General features: G+C 41.8%; 2 long non-coding RNA genes across 4 annotated transcripts; one reads left to right on the top strand and one right to left on the bottom strand.

The window, feature by feature from the left end:
- Positions 1-13,564: 13,564 nt before the first annotated feature.
- LOC134929073 (uncharacterized) lies at positions 13,565-19,925 on the bottom strand. 3 transcript variants are annotated; one of them, XR_010178254.1, is made up of 5 exons: positions 19,825-19,925; positions 19,602-19,719; positions 14,188-14,286; positions 13,965-14,082; positions 13,565-13,834 (listed from the first exon to the last, which is right to left on the bottom strand). It is a non-coding gene; the product is annotated as an uncharacterized LOC134929073 (long non-coding RNA). The 3 variants fall into 3 exon arrangements; XR_010178256.1 differs by lacking the exon at positions 19,602-19,719; XR_010178255.1 differs by lacking the exons at positions 19,602-19,719; positions 19,825-19,925 and adding an exon at positions 14,693-14,740.
- Positions 19,926-21,788: 1,863 nt separating this feature from the next.
- On the top strand, positions 21,789-22,951 carry LOC134929074 (uncharacterized). The gene is made up of 4 exons (XR_010178257.1): positions 21,789-21,823; positions 22,230-22,328; positions 22,434-22,550; positions 22,681-22,951. It is a non-coding gene; the product is annotated as an uncharacterized LOC134929074 (long non-coding RNA).
- The last annotated feature ends 2,169 nt before the right edge of the window (positions 22,952-25,120 follow it).

A 25,120-nucleotide genomic window follows, 5' to 3' on the forward strand; every position in this document is an offset into this window, starting at 1 on the left:
CCCTACTTTACAAGATAGACATGTTAAGGGTGTAGGAGTCCCTCACAAAGTATCCTCGTCACTTTTGCCGCTCATAAACATGGTAAATAATCTGTTTATAAAATATACTACACTCTCTGTGACTGAGATCACTTACATAAATATAAAAGTGATATCAATCTGACCACAACCCGAGCACCCGAATTGAGGTTCAGAAACAATACCGACAAACATATAAAAGTCAGCAATCACAATAGCAGTCAGTCACATGTTAAATATTAGCAATTGTCATATGAGTATATAATCAACCACAAAATTACTAGTCCAGTATGTAGGAGTACAATTTACTGTTTCTGTTTTTAAACAGCTATTTTAATAATAGGATTTTAATACCTACCGGTAAATCCTTTTGTCTTAGTCCGTAGAGGATGCAAGAACCATGGGGTATAGACGGGATCCGCAGGAGACATGGGCACTTTAAGACTTTAAAAGGGGTGTGAACTGGCTCCTCCTTCTATGCCCCTCCTCCAGACTCCAGTTATAGGAACTGTGCCCAGGGAGATGGACATTTCGAGGAAAAGGATTTATTTAATTTTTAAACTAAGGTGAGATACATACCAGCTCACACCTCAAACACGCCGTACAACATGGCATTCAACAACAACGCATGCAACGGCATGACCAACAGTAGTCACAGACTGACTGAACCTAACTCAACATGAGTGTAACCATAACTAAACTGCAGATAGAGTCCGCACTGGGACGGGTGCCCAGCATCCTCTACGGACTAAGAGAAAAGGGATTAATCGGTAGGTAATAAAATCCTATTTTCTCATACGTCCTAGAGGATGCTGGGGATGCTTCAAGAACCATGGGGTTTATACCAAAGCTCTAGAACGGGCGGGAGTGCGGATGACTCTGCAGCACCGATTGACAAAACAAGAGGTCCTCCTCAGCCAGGGTATCAAACTTGTAAAACCTCGCAAAGGTGTTTGAACCAGACCAAGTAGCAGCTCGGCAAAGCTGTAATGCCGAGACCCCTCGGGCAGCCGCCCAAGATGAGCCCACCTTTCTGGTAGAATGGGCTTTCACCGATTTCGGTAACGGCAATCCTGCCGTAGAATGAGCCTGCTGAATCGTATTACAGATCCAGCGCGCAATAGTCTGCTTGGAAGCAGGAGCCCCAATCTTGTTGGGAGCCCACAGGACAAACAGAGCCTCTGTTTTCCTAATCTGCACCGTTCTGGCGACATAGATTTTCAAAGCTCTGACCACATCGAGAGACTTAGATTCCGCCAAGGCGTCAGTAGCCACGGGCACCACAATAGGCTGGTTTACCTGAAATGATGAAACCACTTTTGGCAGAAATTGCTGACGAGTTCTCAACTCCGCTCTATCAGCATGGAAGATTAAATAGGGGCTTTTGTGAGACAAAGCCGCCAACTCAGATACCCGCCTTGCGGATGCCAAGGCCAACAACATGACTACTTTCCAAGTAAGGAATTTTAACTCAACCTTACGTAAAGGTTCAAACCAATGAGATTGCAGGAACTGCAATACCACATTAAGATCCCACAGGAGGCACAAATGGAGGTTGGATGTGCAGCACGCCTTTCACGAAGGTCTGAACTTCTGGAAGGGAGGCCAATTCTTTCTGAAAGAAGATTGATAAGGCCGAAATTTGTACTTTAATAGAGCCTAACTTTAGGCCCGCATCCACACCCGCTTGCAAAAAATGGAGCAAACGCCCCAGCTGAAATTCCTCCGTAGGAGCCTTCTTGGATTCACACCAAGACACACATTTCCTTTAAATTCGGTGGCATTGCTTTGCCGTTACTTCTTTCCTAGCCTGAAGAAGTGTGGGAATGACTTCACTGGGCTAGGATTTGGCGTTCAACCGCCATGCTGTCAAACGCAGCCACGGTAAGTCTTGATACACGCACGGTCCTTGTTGTAACACGTCTTCCCGTAGAGGAAGAGGCCAGGGATCTTCTATGAGCAACTCCTGAAGATCTGGATACCAGGCCCTCTTTGGCCAGTCTGGAACAATGAGCATCGCCTGAACCTTCGTTCTTCTTATAATCTTTATCACCTGTGGAATGAGTGGAAGTGGAGGGAACACATAGACCGACGGAAACACCCATGGTGTCACTATGGCATCCACCGCTATTGCTTGAGGGTCCCTCGACCTGGAAATATATCTCTGAAGTTTCTTGTTGAGGCGAGACGCCATCATGTCTATTTGAGGAATTCCCCAACGACTTGTCACTTCTGCAAAGACCTCTTGATGAAGACCCCACTCTCCTGGATGGAGATCGTGTCTGCTGAGGAAGTCTGCTTCCCAGTTGTCCACTCCTGGAATGAAGACTGCTGACAGAGGGCTTGCATGTTTCTCCGCCCAGCGAAGCACTTTCGTGGCCTCGGCCATCACCGCTCTGCGCTTTGTTCCGCAATGGCGGTTTATGTACGCCACTGCTGTTATGTTGTCTGACTGAATCAAGACGGGCAGACCGCGAAGAAGATGTTCCGCTTGCAGAATGCCGTTGTAAATGGCCCTTAATTCCAGAATGTTTATGTGTAGACCAGTATCCTGGCTTGACCATTTTCCCTGAAAATTTCTCCCCTGTGTGACTGCTCCCCAGCCTCGGAGACTTGCATCTGTGGTCACCAGGATCCAATCCTGAATCCCGAACCTGCGTCCCTCCAGAAGGTGAGAATTGTGCAGCCACCACAGAAGGGAGGAAAGCCTGGTCCTGGAAGATAGGATTATTTTCCGGTGCATGTCCAGGTGAGATCCGGACCACTTGTCCAACAGGTCCCACTGAAATACCCTGGCGTGGAACCTGACATATTGAATGGCCTCGTAGGCCGCCACCATCTTCCCCAGCAACCGAGTGCATTGAAAAACTGACACTTGCCGGTTTCAGAATCTGTTTTACCATGTTCTGTATTTCCAGAGCTTTTTCCACTGGAAGAAAAACTCTGTAATTCTGTATCCAGAATCATACCCAGGAACGACAGCCGTGTCATCGGAACCAACTGTGATTTTGGCAAGTTTAGGAGCCAACCATGTTGTTGCAGAATCGTCAGTGAGAGCGCAAAATTTTTCAGCAATTGCTCCTTGGATCTCACCTTTATGAGGAGATCGTCCAAGTACGGGATAATTTTAACTCCCTGCTTGCGCAGGAGAACCATCATTTCCGCCATAACCTTGGTGAAAATCCTTGGTGCTGTGGACAGACCAAACGGCAACGTCTGAAATTGGTAATGACAATCCTGAACAGCAAACCTCAGGTATGCCTGATGTGGAGGATATATGGAAACGTGTAAGTAAGCATCCTTTATGTCGACCGACACAATAAAATCCCCTTCCTCCAGACTGGAGATCACTGCTCGGAGAGATTCCATCATGAATTTGAATTTTTTCAGAAAGATATTGAGGGATTTTAGGTTCAGAATCAGTCTGACTGAGCCATCCGGCTTCGGGACCATGAACAGACTCGAATAAAAACCCTCTCCCTGTTGTGACAAGGGGTACTGTCACACCCTGCAGTTTGTACTCAAAGCATTTTCAGCATAGCCAGTAACCTTGTCAGCGATCAATGTAGGAGATAACTATCTCAAAATGTGGAAAAGATGATGTTCATCAAAATTAACTGGAATTTCCATGAGGTAGACCTTTACCGGCAATAATATCAAATACATAGACTTCTGTAATGGTGGATTCCAGCGGGGATGCATTTCTATTGCGTGAGGATCATGTACACACTAATGAGGGCGAGGATAATGATGATGATGATGATGATGATAATAATGACGATAACATCATGCCACTGTGGAGCGATTAGCTTAGCTGCCTCACAGTGCATCCGGAAAGTATTCACAGCACTTTACTTTTTCCACATTTAGTTATGTTACAGCCTTATTCCAAGATGGAATAAATTAAATTTTCCCCTCAAAATTCTACACACAACGCCATTACAAATTTATTAAAAATAAAAAACTAAGAAATCACATGTACATAAGTATTCACAGCCTTTGCCATGAAGCTCAAAAGCAAGTTCAGGTGCAGCCTGTTTCCACAGAGCATCCTTGAGATGTTCCTACAGCTTAATTGGAGTCCACCTGTGGTAAATTCAGTTGATTTGACATGATTTGGAAAGGCACACACACTTGTCTATATAAGGTCCCACACTTGACAGTGCATGTCTGAGCACAAACCAAGCATGAAGGCAAAGGAATTGCCTGTAGACCTCCGAGACAGGATTGTCTCAAGGCACAAATCTGGGGAAGGGTACAGAAAAATATCTGCTGCTTTGAAGGTCCCAATGAGCACAGAGGCCTCCATCATCCGTAAATGGAAGAAGTTTGGAACCACCAGGACTCTTCCTAGAGCTGGCCAGCCGTCTAAACCGAGTAATCGGGGAAGGGCCCTAGTCAGGGAGGTGACCAAGAACCCGATGGTCACTCTGTCAGAGCTACAGCCTTCCTCTCTGGAGAGAGTGGAGAACTCTTCCAGAAGGACAACTATCTATGCAGCAATCCACCAATCAGGCCTGTATGGTAGAGTAGCCAGACAGAAGGCACTCCTTAGTAAAAAGCACATGGCAGCCCACCTGGAGTTTGCCAAAATTCTCTAGTCTGATGAGACAAAGATTGAACTCTTTGGCGTGAATTCCAGGCGTCCTGTTTGGAGGAAACCAGGCACCACTCATCACCAGGCCAATAGCATCCCTACAGTGAAGCATGGTGGCGGCAGCATCATGCTGTGGGGATGTTTTTCAGCGGCAGGAGCTGGGAGACTAGTCAGGAAAGTTGAATGCACCAATGTAAGAGAGAAACTCCTGAGTGCTTTTGACCTCCGACTGGGACGACGATTCATCTTTCAGCAGGACAACGAACCTAAGCACACAGCCAAGATATCAAAGGAGTGGCTTCGGGACAACACTGTGAAGGTCCTTGAGTGGGTTCACTACGATATGCCGGCGGCCGGGCTCCCGGCGACCAGCATACCGGCGCCGGGAGCCTGACCGCCGGCTTACCGACAGTGTGGCGAGCGCAAATGAGCCCTTTGCGGGCTCGCTGCGCTCGCCACGCTACGGGCACGGTGGTGCGCTACGCGCGCCACACTATTTTATTCTCCCTCCAGGGGGGTCGTGGACCCCCACGAGTGAGAATAAGTGTTGGTATGCTGGCTGTCGGGCTCCCGGCGCCGGTATGCTGGTCGCCAGGATCCCGACCGCCGGCATACTGAAGACCACCCCCTTGAGTGACACAGCCAGAGCCCAGACTTAAATCCTATTGAACATCTCTGAAGAGATCTAAAAATGGCTGTGTACCAACGCTTCCCATCCAACCTGATGGAGCTTGAGAGGTTCTGTAAAGAAGAATGGGCAAAACTGGCCAAAGATAGGTGTGCTAAGCTTGTGGCATCATATACAAAAGGACTTGAGGCTCTAATTGCTGCATCAACAAAGTATTGAGCAAAGGCTGTGAATACTTATGTACACGTGATTTCTTAGTTTTTTTATTTGTAATAAATTTGCCTCATTATGGGGTATTGTGTGTAGAATTTTGAGGGAAAAGGTAATTTATTCCATTTTGGAATAAGGCTGTAACATAACAAACTGTGGAAAAATAAGATTTTAAACCTACTGGTAAATCTTTTTCTCCTAGTCCGTAGAGGATGCTGGGGACTCCGTAAGGACCATGGGGTATAGACGGGCTCCGCAGGAGACATGGGCACCTATAAAGAATTTTAGTATGGGTGTGCACTGGCTCCTCCCTCTATGCCCCTCCTCCAGACCTCAGTTAGAGAACTGTGCCCAGAGGAGAAGGACAATACGAGGAAAGGATTTTGTTAATCTAAGGCAAGATTCATACCAGCCCACACCAATCATACAATATAACCTGGAATACCCAAAACCAGCTAACAGTATGAACAAACAACAGCATCGGTCCAAAACCAATTCCAACTGTAACATAACCCTTATGTAAGCAATAACTATATACAAGTCTTGCAGATTTATCGCACTGGGACGGGCACCCAGCATCCTCTACGGACTAGGAGAAAAAGATTTACCGGTAGGTTTAAAATCTTATTTTCTCTTACGTCCTAGAGGATGCTGGGGACTCTGTAAGGACCATGGGGTTTATACCAAAGCTCCCAATCGGGCGGGAGAGTGCGTTTGACTCTGTAGCACCGACTGAGCAAATGCTAGGTCCTCATCAGCCAGGGTATCAAACTTGTAGAATTTAGCAAAAGTGTCTGAACCCGACCAAGTCGCCGCTCAGCAAAGCTGTAATGCCGAGACGCCTCGGGCAGCCCCCCAAGAAGAGCCCACCTTCCTAGTGGAATGGGCCTTTACTGAATGTGGTAACGGCAATCCAGCTGTAACATAAGCCTGCTGAATCGTGTTACAGATCCAGCGAGCAATAGTCTGCTTTGAAGCAGGTGCGCCAATCTTGTTGGCTGCATACAGGACAAACAGAGCCTCTGTTTTCCTAATACTAGCCGTCCTGGCTACATAAATCTTTAAGGCCCTGACTACATCCAGGGACATGGAATCCTCCAAGTCACTCGTAGCCACAGGCACCACGATAGGTTGGTTCATATGAAATGAAGACACCACCTTAGGTAAAAATTGAGGACGAGTCCTCAATTCTGCTCTATCCACATGAAAAATCAAGTAGGGGCTCTTGTGAGGCAATGCCGCCAATTCAGACACCCGCCTTGCCGAAGCTAAGGCCAATAACATGACCACCTTCCAGGTGAGAAATTTCAACTCAACCGTTTTAAGGGGTTCAAACCAGTGTGACTTAAGGAACTGTAACACCACGTTCAGGTCCCATGGCGCCACTGGGGCCACAAAAGGAGGCTGGATGTGTAGCACTCCCTTCACAATAGTCTGGTCTTCTGGAAGAGAAGCCAATTCCTTCTGAAAGAATATCGATAAGGCCGAAATCTGTACCTTAACAGAGCCTAACTTCAGGCCCATATCCACTCCTGTCTGTAGAAAGTGGAGAAAACGGCCCAGGTGGAAATCTTCCGTAGGAGCTTTCTTGGCTTCACACCAAGATACATACTTCCTCCAGATACGGTGATAATGTTTCGCCGTCACCTCCTTCCTAGCCTTTATTAGAGTAGGCATGACTTCCTCCGGAATACCCTTCTCAGCTAGGATCCGGCGTTCAGCCGCCATGCCGTCAAACATAACCACGGTAAGTCTTGGAACGTGCAGGGTCCCTGCTGTAACAGGTCCTCCCTTAGCGGAAGAGGCCAAGGATCTTCTGCGAGCATCTCCTGAAGATCCGAGTACCAGGCCCTTCGAGGCCAGTCTGGAACAATGAGTATTGTCTGTACTCTTTTCCGTCTTATGATCCTCAACACCTTTGTGATGAGAGGCAGAGGAGGAAACACATAGACTGACTGGAACACCCATGGCGTTACCAGAGCATCTACTGCTATTGCCTGAGGGTTCCGGGACCTGGCACAGTACCTCCGAAGCTTCTTGTTGAGGTGTGACGCCATCATGTCTATTTGAGGAACTCCCCAGAGACCCGTTATCTCTGCAAAGACTTCTTGATGAAGGCCCCACTCTCCTGGATGGAGATCGTGTCTGCTGAGGAAGTCTGCTTCCCAGTTGTCCACTCCCGGAATGAAGACAGCTGACAGAATGCTTACGTGATTTTCCGCCCAGCGATGAATCCTGGTGGCTTCCGCCATCGCGACTCTGCTCCTTGTCCCGCCTTGGCGGTTCACATGAGCCACGGCTGTGACATTGTCTGAATCAGCACCGGTAGGTTGCGAAGAAGACCCTCCGCTTGTCGAAGGCCGTTGTATATGGCCCTTAATTCCAGCACGTTGATGTGCAGACAGGACTCCTGGCTTGACCATAGTCCTTGAAAGTTTCTTCCTTGGGTGACTGCTCCCCATCCTCGGAGGCTCGCATCCGTGGTTACCAGAACCCAGTCCTGAATGCCGAACCTGCGACCCTCTAGAAGGTGAGCACTTTGCAGCCACCATAGGAGAGATACCCTGGCCCTGGGGGACAGTGTTATTTTCTGATGTATTTGTAGATGGGACCCGGACCACTTGTCCAGAAGGTCCCATTGAAATGTCCTCGCATGGAACCTGCCGAAGGGAATGGCCTCGTAGGCTGCCACCATTTTCCCCAGAACTCGAGTGCATTGATGAACTGACACTCTTTTTGACTTTAGCAGGTCTCTGACCGGGATCAGTACGTAATCCCGCTGGACGGGATCCCGGCGGTCGAAATACCGACGCCGGAATCCTGACCACACAATCCCGACCACAGAATCCCGACAGGGGTGGCGAGCAGAACGCAGCCCCTTGCGGGCTCGCTTCGCTCGCCACGCTGCGGGCACAGTGCCTCGCTATGCTCGGCACACTATTATATTCTCCCTCTATGGGTGTCGTGGACACCCACGGAGGGAGAATATGTCGGGATTGTGGCGGTCGGGATTCCGGCGACCGCATCCCCTCTGACCATGTTCTGGAGGTCCTGGGCTTTTTCCAATGGGAGAAAAACCTTCCTTCGTTCCGTGTCTAGTATCATGCCTAGGAACGAGAGTCGAGTTGTTGGAACCAACTGTTACTTTGGCAGATTGAGAATTCAACCGTGTTGCTGGAGCACTCTCAGAGAGAGTGACACGTTCTTCAGTAATCGATCTTTTGATCTCGCCTTTATCAGGAGATCGTCCAAGTATGGGATAATTGTGACTCCTTGCCTGCGCAGGATCACCATCATTTCCGCCATTATCTTGGTGAAAATCCTCGGGGCCGTCGAAAGCCCAAACGGCAACGTCTGAAACTGGAAATTACAATCCTGTACCGCGAATCTCAGGTACTCCTGATGAGCGGGATATATGGGGACATGAAGGTAAGCATCCTTTATGTCCAGTGACACCATAAAATCCCCCCCTTCCAGGCTGGCTATTACAGCTCGGAGTGATTCCATCTTGAATTTGAAATGTTTCAAGTACAGATTTAGGGATTTTAGATTTAAAATGGGCCTGACCGAACCATCCAGCTTCGGAACCACAAAGAGGGTCGAATAGTACCCTTTTCCCTGTTGGCTCAGGGGAACCCCTATAATCACTTGCTGTTGACACAGGGTTTGAATTGCAGCTAACACTACTTCCCGCTCTGGGGTAGAAGCTGGTAAGGCCGACTTGAGAAATCGGCGTGGTGGCACCTCTTCGAATTCCAGCTTGTAGCCTTGGGAAACGATCTCCATCGCCCAAGGATCTACGTCTGACCGAACCCAGACCTGGCTGAAGAGTCGAAGGCGTGCCCCCACCGGTGTGGACTCCCGCAGGGGAGCCCCAGCGTCATGCGGTGGATTTTGTAGAAGCCGGGGAGGACTTCTGTTCCTGGGAACCCGCCGCGGCAGGTGCTCTTTTCCCTCTACCCTTACCTCTGGCAAGGAAGGAGGAGCCCCAACCTCTTCTGGGCTTTTGTGACCGAAAGGACTGCATCTGATACTGTGGAGATTTCTTTTGCTGTTGGGGAACAAAAGGTAAAAAGGTAGATTTACCTGCGGTAGCTGTGGAAACCAGGTCCGCGAGCCCATCCCCAAACAACACATCACCCTTATAGGGTAAAACCTCCATATGATTTTTTGAATCCGCATCACCCGTCCATTGGCGGGTCCATAAGGATCGTCTCGCTAAAATAGCCATGGCATTGGCTCTGGAACCCAACAATCCAATGTCTCTTTGAGCGTCTCTCATATATAAGATTGCGTCATGTGCTAAAGTTAGCAAAATAGTATCCCTATCTAGGGTATCAAGGTCAGCTGACAGGATATCTGTCCAAGCTGCAACTGCACTACATACCCATGCCGACGCAATTGCCGGTCTAAGTAAAGTACCAGTATGTGTATAAATAGACTTTAATGTAGTGTCCTGCCTGCGGTCCGCAGGGTCCTTGGGGGCCGCTGTATCTGGAGACGGCAGCGCCACCTTCTTGGACAGGCGTGTTAGAGCCTTGTCCACTATGGGAGAGGATTCCCAACGTGCCCTGTCCTGTGTAGGGAAAGGGTACGCCATAAGAACCCTTTTGGGAATCTGCAGTCTCTTATCTGGAGATTCCCAAGCTTTTTCAAATAACTCATTAAGTTCATGAGATGGAGGAAAATTTACCACAGGTTTCTTTTCCTTATACATGCGCACCCTCGTGTCGGGAACAGAGGGGTCGTCTGTGATATGCAAAACATCTTTTATTGCAACAATCATATACTGAATAGTTTTTGCCACCCTAGGGTGCAATCTAGCATCATCATAGTTCACACTGGAATCAGAGTCCGTGACGGTATCTGTGTCCACAATTTGTAACAAGTGACGCTTTTGAGACCCTGACGGGCCCTGTGAGTCGGTCCAATCCGTGGATTGACCCCCTGATGTCTCCCTGGATTCTGCTTTGTCTAGCCTCTTATGCAATGATGCTACACTTGAATTTAACATATGCCACATATCCATCCATTCCTGAGTCGGCACTACCGACGGGGACACACCACTCATCTCCTCCACCTCCTCCTTTGAAAAGCCTTCCGCTTCAGACATGCTGACACGCACGTACCGACCCCACACACACACAGGGACAACGCCTGGGCATGCTCCTGATGAGGTGGCGGATGGTCTCCTGAGGGATTTCCTCCCAGACCTGGACTAAAGCATCCGCCAACTCCTGGACAGTCTGTGGTGCAACGTGGCATTGGTGGATGGAGCGAGACATGATGTCCCAAATGTGCTCAATTGGATTTAGGTCTGGGGAACGGGCGGGCCAGTCCATAGCATCAATGCCTTCGTCTTGCAGGAACTGCTGACACACTCCAGCCACATGAGGTCTAGCATTGTCTTGCATTAGGAGGAACCCAGGGCCAACCGCACCAGCATATGGTCTCACAAGGGGTCTGAGGATCTCATCTAGGTCCCTAATGACAGTCAGGCTACCTCTGGCGAGCACATGGAAGGCTGTGCGGCCCCCCAAAGAAATGCCACCCCTCACCATTACTGACCCATTGCCAAACCGGTCATGCTGGAGGATGTTGCAGGCAGCAGAACGTTCTCCTTGGCGTCTCCAGACTCTGTCACGCCTGTCACGTGCTCAGTGAGAACCTGCTTTCATCTGTGAAGAGCACAGGGCGCTAGTGGCGAATTTGCCAATCTTGGTGTTCTCTGGCAAATGCCAAACGTCCTGCACGGTGTTGGGCTGTAAGCACAACCCCCACCTGTGGACGTTGGGCCCTCATACAACCCTCATGGAATCTGTTTCTGATCGTTTGAGTAGACACATGCACATTTGTGGCTTGCTGGAGGTCATTTTGCAGGGCTCTGGCAGTGCTCCTCCTGTTCCTTCTTGCACAAAGGCGGAGGTAGCGGTCCTGCTGCTGGATTGTTGCCCTCCTACGGCCTCCTCCACATCTCCTGATGTACTGGCCTGTCTCCTGGTAGCGCCTCCATGCTCTGGACACTACGCTGACAGACACAGCAAACCTTCTTGCCACAGCTCGCATTGATGTGTCATCCTGGATGAGCTGCACTACCTGAGCCACTTGTGTCGGTTGTAGGGAGGTCATACAGGCACGTGGAGGCCACACACACTACTGAGCCTCATTTTGACTTGTTTTAAGGACATTACATCAAAGTTGGATCAGCCTGTAGTGTTTTCCACTTTAATTTTGAGTGTGACTCCAAATCCAGACCTTCATGGGTTAATAAATTTGATTTCTATTGATAATTTTTGTGTGATTTTGTTGTCAGCACATTCAACTATGTAAAGAACAAAGTATTTAATAAGAATATTTCATTCATTCAGATCTAGGATGAATTATTTTAGTGTTCCCTTTATTTTTTTTGAGCTGTGTATAATGCCAATGCTATTCCCACTCACTGCGCTTGAAATGTGCCCCCCTCCTCTTTTTTTCAGCCCTCTGATGCGTTCAGCAGGGGAGAGTCCGGGGAGCCAGCGTTCTCTGCAGCTTCTGTGGGGAAAATGGCGCTGGTTAGTGCTGAGGGATCAAGCTCCGCCCCCTCCAGCGGCGGGCTTCGGTCCCGCTTCAATTTCATAAAAATGGCGAGGGATTGTCTATTTGCTGCCTCCGCAGCCTAATATATATATTTGTGCAACAAATGAGGTTTATTGCTGCCCAGGGCGCCCCCCCGGCGCCCTGCACCCATCTGTGCCTGTGTGTTGTGTGGGAGCAATGGCGCGCAGCATTACCGCATGAAGATCTGAAGTCTTCTGCCGCCTTGAAGTCTTCTTTTCTTCTCATACTCACCTGGCTTCTATCTCCGGCCCTGCGAGGAGGACGGCGGCGCGACTCCGGGACGAACCCCAGGGTGAGACCTGTGTTCCGACTCCCTCTGGAGCTAATGGTGTCCAGTAGCCTAAGAAGCAGATCCTATCATTTAAGTAGGTCTGCTTCTCTCCTCAGTCCCACGATGCAGGGAGTCTGTTGCCAGCAGTGCTCCCTGAAAATAAAAAAAAACTAACAAAATTCTTTTACACATAAAACTCAGGAGAGCTCCCTGTAATGCACCCTATCTCCTCTGGGCACAAGATCTAACTGAGGTCTGGAGGAGGGGCATAGAGGGAGGAGCCAGTGCACACCCATACTAAAAGTTCTTTATAGGTGCCCATGTCTCCTGCGGAGCCCGTCTATACCCCATGGTCCTTACAGAGTCCCCAGCATCCTCTAGGACGTAAGAGAAAAGTGAAGCACTGTGAATACTTTCCAGATACAATACCCCATAATGACAATGTGAAAAAAGGTGTAGAGGGAGGACTGTTCTGAACAATAAACCATTGCGGCCCCAGCTGCCGGCAATTAACGGAACCCGCTGCGGTCTCACCCGTACGGACTTATTACAAAGCACTCCAAAAAGAGTTTTAAACATTTTACGAATAACCTTTTTGTTACAGGTATTGCATTGATATTTACACATTATTTTTCAAGCGCTCCCAACAAACATTTATTAAAACCTGAACTGCCAATGATCCTGGAGGACAGTTTGAGCAGCACTGATCTAAGGGCAACTATTTAAATCCTTGGTAATATTACAGATTGAGTCTACATACGTATTTGAGACCCCATTTGTTGTCCAAAAGGGTAACCCCCCCTCCCAAAAAAAACACCTTTCTAGACCTCATAGAAAAATAGTGCTAGGGGTATAAAAAAAAAAAAAAAAAAAAATTATATATATATATATATATATATATATATATATATATATATATATATATATATATATATATATATATATATATATATATATATATACACACAAAAAAATGTCTTCCACCCCGCGCTCAACCCACCAGCTGCAATATGGAGAAAGTCCCTGTTAGTGAACTTTCAAAGAATAACATAAACAAAAACAATAACCAATTGCGCTTGGTATAACTTTAAAACACTCAGATTTTAGTATTTCCAGTAGCTGTTCTTCCACGGTGTGGATTCTTATAACTGGTATCGCCTGCAAGTATACCCTCACACCAGAGAACACACCCGAACAAAAAGACGGCCAGAATGGCCTAAATTAGATATGATACCAATTTGTTTTTATTAAAAAACATATAGAATTCCATAAATTCATATGAACATTTTTTTTACAGATAAAAGGTTCCATACATTCATATAAACATTCTTAAAAGAAAAACATCCAGATACAGTCAATAGGTTTTCTGTTCAAGCCTTTAAAGAACACCCTCACCCTTATAGGTGTATATTCTGTAGGGTGTATTAATGAACTAGATAAGAGACCGTAACGGATTCGACCCAACGCGTTTCGTCAGAACGACTTCATCAGGGGCTTCTGTATGGTATCACTAAAACATAAAACGGGTGATTGGATGGTCCTTTAAAATTTCTAGGATAATTTTTATATACACACATATATGCATATACACATAGGGAAGGAAAATGGAGGAGAAAATGGAGAAGGAAATATATACATACCAAAAAAAGGAAGGAACAAAGGCCTTCATGGATATAAAACATCCATAGCCCATATATATAGGACCAACTTTTAATAGAGATGGATAATTCACCCAGAATGGTTGTAGGATGGTAAAACCTATGGATATTATTAATTGGTTAGAAGACCATAATTTTAATATTCGGACATATTTTTACTGGGTGCTATCAGGTGTGGTGTCTTATCATATAATTTTATACATACCAAGCATAAACGCATACGCCTTTAAGGGTATTCAGCTAGTTAATGAACCTGGTTGCAGACTCTTTTCAGTTTTTATGCAGGGTCTGTTAAATTTGAACCCTAAAGAATATTTAACAACATTTCAGCTACATATACTTTAAAGTGCAATTATATCACAAACTCCAAAAAGTGAATAATAAACGGTGTGTTCAATAAATTTACATATAGTGAATAACTGCACCACTCAGTGTTGATTTCTATAGCATAGAGCTAATTTCATATATAATACTAATAATGGTATCCAATCTCATTACAATTGTGTTTCTTTCAATACCACATAGTTGCATCATATCTAACTCGTTTTCATAATATCTATTTAATATTCATTCCATTCATAATTTGAATACATGATAATACAAAAGATCAGGTGCTCACTTAGATCACAATATCAGTGATTACAATTTAAACATACAAGTCTTACATATTAGACAAATACAGTCCAGTACAATGCATTCCAAATACTTACTGCAGCCACCAGGAAAGAGACACAAGTAACAGCCACATCCAAAATGAACTGGCACAGCACTGAGACTGCTATTTATTCATCTCAGTGCAAGTCTCACTTCCTGTAATTAGTGGCTCTAATTATTAGTTTTTCCTGGATACTGCTCCTATTCCAAACATAATTCCACACTTAAAAGGATTAGAATAATCCCTAGATTTAGGTGATCTTTTTAATTTGAAAGAAAAAAGTGAATTGTGCTTAAAAACAACTTAAAAGTGTCTATGAACTAACTATCAGGTGTGTGGATACTGATTTCCTGCATGTGTTCCACTCAGCAAAGGCTGGAACGCATATGTAAGGAGACAAAAAAAAAAAAAAAAGTTTAAATCCTATACTTCATTTATATATTGCTAATGCAAAAAAGCAAGTGTTTGTATTCAATATGCCTATTACCGCTAATCTTTATATCTCCATAGTAAATATCTAAGATTGGTAAAAAGAATTTAAATCCTATATCTTATTTATAATTTGCTAGAAAAAAAGTGTCAAAAACCAAATTGTTCGTGTTCAAAATATATTTTACCACTAATCTAGGTGGAGCACTAGATAAACTATTCTTTTTTGTAACAAATTGTACCATATGTATATATACATATACACATAAAATAAGTATTCAAATGCAGAGTCCAAGGCTGGTACATTTATCCACATATTCTAACATGCTTTTAAAGACACAGTGATCGTATACTCCGTAATAAAATTTTTTTTTTCTTTTCTTTTCTTTATATTGCATTTATTTTCACATCATAGTGTTATTTTACATACATAGTTTTCAAAATAGCCCCATGTAAAATTTGAAAGAAAAAAAAAAAAAAAAAAAAATGAATGAGAGGGAGAAACAAAAGGGAGGGAATATAATCTGGATCTTAGTTAGAAAGAAGAATCTATAAAATTATGGGAAACTATAGATCTCATAGGAAAGATACTATATCAATGTTCTCATTAAGTCCCCCTGGTACCAACGTGTTTAAATTATAGATCCAATACGTTTCCCTTTTTGATAGAAGAAGGTCCCTATCTCCTCCTCTATCTCCTAGCCGTACGCACTCAAGGATTGTAAATGAAAATCCTTTTAAGTTCGAATTATGACATTCCAAGAAATGCCTCGGCAGGTTATGACTTGTTACCTTATTTTTAATGCTACGCATATGTTCTTGGATTCTAAGTTTTACTAACCGCTTCGTCTTGCCAATGTAGGACAAATTGCATGGACAAGTAATTCTATAAATGACATACTGTGAGTTACAGTTAACCAACTCTTTCAGTTTGTATTCCAAGCCATTATCCGATAGCCACACAAACGGTTTCTTTTCCATGTGTTTGCAGCAAATGCAATGTCCACATGGAAAACAACCTCCCTTTTTCTTCAGTGAAAGAAATGTATCTGGTCCAGATGTGGATACTTTAGTAGATTTAAGTTTGCTTGGGGCCAGAATGCTTTTCAAATTCTTTGCCCTTCTGAAAATAACTAGAGGTTTTGGAGGGAGAGAGGGTCCCAACACTGGATCCTTTAACAGGATATTCCAATGTTTCTCCAATGTTTTTTTCACCATCCAATTTTCTTTGTTATATTGAGTAATGAATGGTCGACATTGAAAGTGTTTTTCTACTTTCTTTCTAGTATTATTCGATAGGAGACTCAGTCTATCTTGTTTCAATGCTCTATCAATCGCCTCCTCTATTTTTAAAGCATTGTAACCTCTTGACAGGAAGCGTTCTTTTAGAATCTCCGTTTGAGCCAGAAAGTCGTTGACATTACTACAATTTTTCCGAAGCCTCAGGAATTGTGCATAGGGGACATTCTCAATCCAATTTCGATGGTGACAACTTGTAGATGGTATAAAACTATTAGTGTCCACATCTTTGAAAAAGGTTGAGGTCTTAATATTTTCATTTACTGTACTTTCCAATTTAATGTCTAAGTAATCAATTGTAATCGTGTCTGTTCTGTGAGTAAATTTCAGATTGAATTGGTTTTGATGGATAGCTTCTATAAAAGAGGCTATACTTTGTGAGTCACCATTCCATACAAAAATCAAATCGTCAATATAGCGCCTATAGAATCTAATATTTTCTGTAAAGAAAGGGGAACCATAGACAAAAGTGTTCTCCCACTCCCCCATCAGCAGGTTCGCATACGATGGGGCAAATTTTGTCCCCATTGCAGTCCCCTGCTGTTGGAGGTAGTGGGCATCTCCAAACTGGAAATAATTGTGTCGCAGAATATATTCAATACTGTGTAGGATAAACTCAGTTTCTCCCACAGTTTTTTCCAAATCAATTTCCAAGGTTTTCTTGACTGCAAGGACCCCCTTATCGTGCGGAATTGACGAATAGAGGGCTTGGACATCGATTGTAAGCCAAGTGTCCCCTTCTCTCCATATATAGTTTGCCAATTCCTGTAGTAAACTAGTAGAGTCTTTCAAAAAAGATGGCAACCTTTTTACATAGTGTTGTAGTTTGAGGTCTATATAGTGTGACAAATTTGAGGTCAAAGAGTTGATCCCCGAAATTATGGGCCTCCCTGGGGGACATTCACGATTTTTATGCACCTTTGGAAGGTGATAAAAAATTGGTACTGTTGGATGTTTTACAAACAGATAATCATATTCCGTTTGGCAGATTACATTTTTTTCCCTAGCATCAAAGAGTAACATATAAAGTTCTTCCTGAAAATGTGCAGTGGGATCTGAACTTAATTTAAGGTAGGTTGATTCGTCATCCAGAATTCTACCCGCCTCAGCTAGGTATGAATCTCTTTCCTGGATGACTACACCTCCTCCCTTATCTGCACTGCGGATAACTAAGTTATCATCTTTCTTTAGAAGGGAGAGTGCTTTCTTTTCTTGAGGTTTCAAATTAGAAGTAAACTTGTCTGGTTTTACCTTTAATTTTCTAAATTCATCCTTAACTGAATCAAAAAAGATTTCCAAATGGCTACCCCTTGATTCAACTGGGTAGAATTTAGATGGAAGGGCCACTACAGGTTTCTGTTCAGTAATTCTAGACATAGCAGGGGTTGGATTTTTAAAAAAATGCCTTTGCACTGTTAGATTTCTTATATATTTATTCAAGTCAATATAAAGATCAAATTTATTGACATGTGCGTCTGGAGCGAATTTTAGGCCTTTACCTAAAACCGTTGTTTGAGCACTCGATAATTGTCTCTTGGAGAGGTTGAAGAGTCCAACCTCTGATTCTCCACAAGATGAAAAAGTGGCCTTCTTCTCTTGTTGTTTGGTGAGTTTTCTCCCCCCTCTCTTTCCTCTCCTATAAAAAGACCTCTTTTTCGTCCCTGTTGTAGATCTTTCCGTGGACCCTCGTCTAAAAAACGTTGTCGAAAGACATTTGGGGACTGAGATCTCCCAACATCATGTCTTTTCCTATAAGACGGATATCTATCTCTCCAATGGTTTTGGTAAGAGGTAGTTCCATCTCTTTTTCTTCCATAATGGGGAGAATAATTAGAGGACCGTCTCCTTCTATTTTGCCAATTATCCCTTTTATAATTCTCTGTATATATAGGAGCATGTCTATATTGATCACGTCTGCTCCTACGTTCAGGCTCTTCATTACCTCGTTTTGAAAATTGATTGACGAATTTGGAATCTGTATTAGACCAACTAAATATTTTATTGTTTACATAATCATTTTTATCCCTAGAGAATTTTTTTTGTTTTCTATAGATAATTTCATCCTCAACTGCGTCTAGTTTCTCCTGTAGGTCAGTTACATCTTTTTTAAACTCCTCACTGTTTTCAAATTTAGTAATAGTAGTTTCTAATTGGTTAAGTTCAACTTCAAGTTTATTTAACTCCTTCTTCTTTTCAGTTGCTAATAGAGTCATGAGTTTTATGGAACAGTCCTCCAAAATGGAGTTCCAGTTTTTCATAAAACCCTCATCAAGGTTACCAAAGGTTGGTGTTTTAATCATTCTTAGCCCCCTAGGGACTCGACCCACTTCTATGTATTTTTCTAGCGTTATCACATCGTACCAATTCTTAAGTTCTTTGATCGCTAGTTTCTCTATCAGATTTAATTGTGGATAATAATCTTCCGCATCCTCCTCCATATCTCCTTCCACATATTCCTCTGAAAAAATATTTCTACATTTTTGAGGTCTTTTAGACCTATCCCTAAAAATAGGCATTATTTGGCAGCAGGAAAAGACAACTAACAGAAAAGATACACAAATACAAAAAAATGTCTTCCACCCCGCGCTCAACCCACCAGCAGCAATATGAAGAAAGTCCCTGTTAGTGAACTTTCAAAGAATAACATAAACAAAAACAATAACCAATTGCGCTTGGTATAACTTTAAAACACTCAGATTTTAGTATTTCCAGTAGCTGTTCTTCCACGGTGTGGATTCTTATAACTGGTATCACCTGCAAGTATACCCTCACACCAGAGAACACACCCGAACAAAAAGACGGCCAGAATGGCCTAAATTAGATATGATACCAATTTGTTTTTATTAAAAAACATATAGAATTCCATAAATTCATATGAACATTTTTTTTACAGATAAAAGGTTCCATACATTCATATAAACATTCTTAAAAGAAAAACATCCAGATACAGTCAATAGGTTTTCTGTTCAAGCCTTTAAAGAACACCCTCACCCTTATAGGTGTATATTCTGTAGGGTGTATTAATGAACTAGATAAGAGACCGTAACGGATTCGACCCAACGCGTTTCGTCAGAACGACTTCATCAGGGGTTTCTGTATGGTATCACTAAAACATAAAACGGGTGATTGGATGGTCCTTTAAAATTTCTAGGATAATTTTTATATACACACATATATGCATATACACATAGGGAAGGAAAATGGAGGAGAAAATGGAGAAGGAAATATATACATACCAAAAAAAGGAAGGAACAAAGGCCTTCATGGATATAAAACATCCATAGCCCATATATATAGGACCAACTTTTAATAGAGATGGATAATTCACCCAGAATGGTTGTAGGATGGTAAAACCTATGGATATTATTAATTGGTTAGAAGACCATAATTTTAATATTCGGACATATTTTTACTGGGTGCTATCAGGTGTGGTGTCTTATCATATAATTTTATACATACCAAGCATAAACGCATACGCCTTTAAGGGTATTCAGCTAGTTAATGAACCTGGTTGCAGACTCTTTTCAGTTTTTATGCAGGGTCTGTTAAATTTGAACCCTAAAGAATATTTAACAACATTTCAGCTACATATACTTTAAAGTGCAATTATATCACAAACTCCAAAAAGTGAATAATAAACGGTGTGTTCAATAAATTTACATATAGTGAATAACTGCACCACTCAGTGTTGATTTCTATAGCATAGAGCTAATTTCATATATAATACTAATAATGGTATCCAATCTCATTACAATTGTGTTTCTTTCAATACCACATAGTTGCATCATATCTAACTCGTTTTCATAATATCTATTTAATATTCATTCCATTCATAATTTGAATACATGATAATACAAAAGATCAGGTGCTCACTTAGATCACAATATCAGTGATTACAATTTAAACATACAAGTCTTACATATTAGACAAATACAGTCCAGTACAATGCATTCCAAATACTTACTGCAGCCACCAGGAAAGAGACACAAGTAACAGCCACATCCAAAATGAACTGGCACAGCACTGAGACTGCTATTTATTCATCTCAGTGCAAGTCTCACTTCCTGTAATTAGTGGTTCTAATTATTAGTTTTTCCTGGATACTGCTCCTATTCCAAACATAATTCCACACTTAAAAGGATTAGAATAATCCCTAGATTTAGGTGATCTTTTTAATTTGAAAGAAAAAAGTGAATTGTGCTTAAAAACAACTTAAAAGTGTCTATGAACTAACTATCAGGTGTGTGGATACTGATTTCCTGCATGTGTTCCACTCAGCAAAGGCTGGAACGCATATGTAAGGAGACAAAAAAAAAAAAAAAAAAAAGTTTAAATCCTATACTTCATTTATATATTGCTAATGCAAAAAAGCAAGTGTTTGTATTCAATATGCCTATTACCGCTAATCTTTATATCTCCATAGTAAATACCTAAGATTGGTAAAAAGAATTTAAATCCTATATCTTATTTATAATTTGCTAGAAAAAAAGGGTCAAAAACCAAATTGTTCGTGTTCAAAATATATTTTACCACTAATCTAGGTGGAGCACTAGATAAACTATTCTTTTTTGTAACAAATTGTACCATATGTATATATACATATACACATAAAATAAGTATTCAAATGCAGAGTCCAAGGCTGGTACATTTATCCACATATTCTAACATGCTTTTAAAGACACAGTGATCGTATACTCCGTAATAAAATTTTTTTTTTTCTTTTCTTTTCTTTATATTGCATTTATTTTCACATCATAGTGTTATTTTACATACATAGTTTTCAAAATAGCCCCATGTAAAATTTAAAAAAAAAAAAAAAAAAAAAAAAGAATATACATATGGTACAATTTGTTACAAAAAAAGAATAGTTTATCTAGTGCTCCACCTAGATTAGTGGTAAAATATATTTTGAACACGAACAATTTGGTTTTTGACACTTTTTTTCTAGCAAATTATAAATAAGATATAGGATTTAAATTCTTTTTACCAATCTTAGGTATTTACTATGGAGATATAAAGATTAGCGGTAATAGGCATATTGAATACAAACACTTGCTTTTTTGCATTAGCAATATATAAATGAAGTATAGGATTTAAACTTTTTTTTTTTTTTTTGTCTCCTTACATATGCGTTCCAGCCTTTGCTGAGTGGAACACATGCAGGAAATCAGTATCCACACACCTGATAGTTAGTTCATAGACACTTTTAAGTTGTTTTTAAGCACAATTCACTTTTTTCTTTCAAATTAAAAAGATCACCTAAATCTAGGGATTATTCTAATCCTTTTAAGTGTGGAATTATGTTTGGAATAGGAGCAGTATCCTGGAAAAACTAATAATTAGAGCCACTAATTACAGGAAGTGAGACTTGCACTGAGATGAATAAATAGCAGTCTCAGTGCTGTGCCAGTTCATTTTGGATGTGGCTGTTACTTGTGTCTCTTTCCTGGTGGCTGCAGTAAGTATTTGGAATGCATTGTACTGGACTGTATTTGTCTAATATGTAAGACTTGTATGTTTAAATTGTAATCACTGATATTGTGATCTAAGTGAGCACCTGATCTTTTGTATTATCATGTATTCAAATTATGAATGGAATGAATATTAAATAGATATTATGAAAACGAGTTAGATATGATGCAACTATGTGGTATTGAAAGAAACACAATTGTAATGAGATTGGATACCATTATTAGTATTATATATGAAATTAGCTCTATGCTATAGAAATCAACACTGAGTGGTGCAGTTATTCACTATATGTAAATTTATTGAACACACCGTTTATTATTCACTTTTTGGAGTTTGTGATATAATTGCACTTTAAAGTATATGTAGCTGAAATGTTGTTAAATATTCTTTAGGGTTCAAATTTAACAGACCCTGCATAAAAACTGAAAAGAGTCTGCAACCAGGTTCATTAACTAGCTGAATACCCTTAAAGGCGTATGCGTTTATGCTTGGTATGTATAAAATTATATGATAAGACACCACACCTGATAGCACCCAGTAAAAATATGTCCGAATATTAAAATTATGGTCTTCTAACCAATTAATAATATCCATAGGTTTTACCATCCTACAACCATTCTGGGTGAATTATCCATCTCTATTAAAAGTTGGTCCTATATATATGGGCTATGGATGTTTTATATCCATGAAGGCCTTTGTTCCTTCCTTTTTTGGTATGTATATATTTCCTTCTCCATTTTCTCCTCCATTTTCCTTCCCTATGTGTATATGCATATATGTGTGTATATAAAAATTATCCTAGAAATTTTAAAGGACCATCCAATCACCCGTTTTATGTTTTAGTGATACCATACAGAAGCCCCTGATGAAGTCGTTCTGACGAAACGCGTTGGGTCGAATCCGTTACGGTCTCTTATCTAGTTCATTAATACACCCTACAGAATATACACCTATAAGGGTGAGGGTGTTCTTTAAAGGCTTGAACAGAAAACCTATTGACTGTATCTGGATGTTTTTCTTTTAAGAATGTTTATATGAATGTATGGAACCTTTTATCTGTAAAAAAAATGTTCATATGAATTTATGGAATTCTATATGTTTTTTAATAAAAACAAATTGGTATCATATCTAATTTAGGCCATTCTGGCCGTCTTTTTGTTCGGGTGTGTTCTCTGGTGTGAGGGTATACTTGCAGGTGATACCAGTTATAAGAATCCACACCGTGGAAGAACAGCTACTGGAAATACTAAAATCTGAGTGTTTTAAAGTTATACCAAGTGCAATTGGTTATTGTTTTTGTTTATATATATATATATATATATATATATATATATATATATATATATATATATATACACACACACACACACACACACACACACACACACACACACACACACACACACACATATACATATACGCACACATCCACATCATATGAGGTATATGGGTCAAATTCAGAATTAAAGTGTAGTCTGTGTATAATATACATAATGCAGTGTGGTAAATAACAAGGCATTTAATATAAAGCCATAAAAAGCCCCCCACTAAATTCATGTGACAATATGCATTAAAACAATCAGATTAACACAAGCAAACAGTCCCTACTAATCTAATGATGGATTATTAATAATCAAATGGCTCAAATTCAAATGATAATTCAATGGGCGGAATTCAAATGGCACCCAAACGGAGCTAAATGAACGAAAAGGGACTTGTTTGGGCTCCCAAACTGCACTGTGTGTTCGTGCAATCAGTGTATTGAAAGGGACACAACTGTATATTGCCCCTGCAATCTCCCGTCAATTTAGACTGGAGATTGGGCACGATAATCAATTGAATTCCACCCAATGTATGGGTCAGAAACACTTAAGCCCCTTGTAATAAATACACAGGTCACTGGATATACAGTAGATTACTGTGGTGAGAGGCATCCAATCCCAATTAATGATCAGTATATGCGCCAAATAAGTACCTTTTATTTAGAACAGTCAATGGATGCCATTCATAGGTGTATACAGCAGACAACTCCTGTATAATTGGCAGCAAAGAGGTGAATTGATGAGTCTGTAGACACCGCTAGCAAGGAATCCTTGCAGTATTTTGCAGGCATACGGTTGGTAGGGTTAACAATATCATCCAAAATAGGCACTGTTGGTCCGTATATAGCATTAAGTTTACAGAGATGTCTAGTATGAGCTCAATGTGTTTCAATATGGCAAATACCACATCTTCCTCAGGAGCATGTGACCTTTCTAGACATGCTGGAGGAAGAGAGATGCAGATGCACACTCTTAGCACTAATAATTTAAATAAACTCTCACAATTAACATGGAGTATAATTGAAGTTCTTAACACACATTTGTGCAAATATGCAGGCCCATTCATCGCGGCCAGGTGACGTCATCACATGGGTCCCTAACATTCTTAATACTATCATTCTATAAATTTATTCAGGAGTTACCTATTTAGTAATAGGATGTAATCTGAAATGCAGGAACCCAGCTAATTAAAACACCTAAGGGTGAATGGGAGGAAGGCCAATACCAGAGGGAGGAAGGACACATTGATAAGGCCCTATTTAGAGATAAGTCCTGAATACATTAAATTAAAGATTACAAACAGCATATTTTCCCCACCCCTAGAGCTGTTCATTTTCTTTTAGTGAACCAATACCATCAGACTGTCATTAGAAACAGAGCCGGCCCTAACCAAAATGATGCCCTAGGCAAGATTTTGGCTGATGCCCCCTAGCACCACCGCTGGTTCTGCCTCTGACCTGACACCTCTTTCCCAGCACCATCACCCCTAGCAGTCCTTATTTTGGTGTTTGTACCCCCTATATTTCAAATAGGAACAGTTTGCACATTTGGCGCACAGCCCAAAAAGGGGTGTGTTTTTGCTGGCAAGGGGCATGGCCACACAATAGTAACCCCAATTCCAATTACGCCACCCAGTACTGGAACTTCATTCACATTTGAACATGCGATAGTGTCCATAATTCATATTACATCCCACAGTAGTATCACTTTACCTTATAAACATTACTCCTCACAGTAGAGCCCCTTATTCACAATACATCACACTGAATTGCTCCTTATTCACATTACACCACACCCTATTGCTCTTTATTCACATTAGATGACACAGTAGTGCCTTTTCTATATGCAACGCCACATAGTAGAGCACCTTATACACATAATGCCACACATTAGTAATGCATTTATACACATAATTCCACACAGTAATGCCCCTTACACATATGAGACACATTGTTAATGTC

This window comes from Pseudophryne corroboree, chromosome 5 (assembly GCF_028390025.1).
Source record: "Pseudophryne corroboree isolate aPseCor3 chromosome 5, aPseCor3.hap2, whole genome shotgun sequence".
NCBI classification, from domain to species: Eukaryota; Metazoa; Chordata; class Amphibia; order Anura; family Myobatrachidae; genus Pseudophryne; species Pseudophryne corroboree.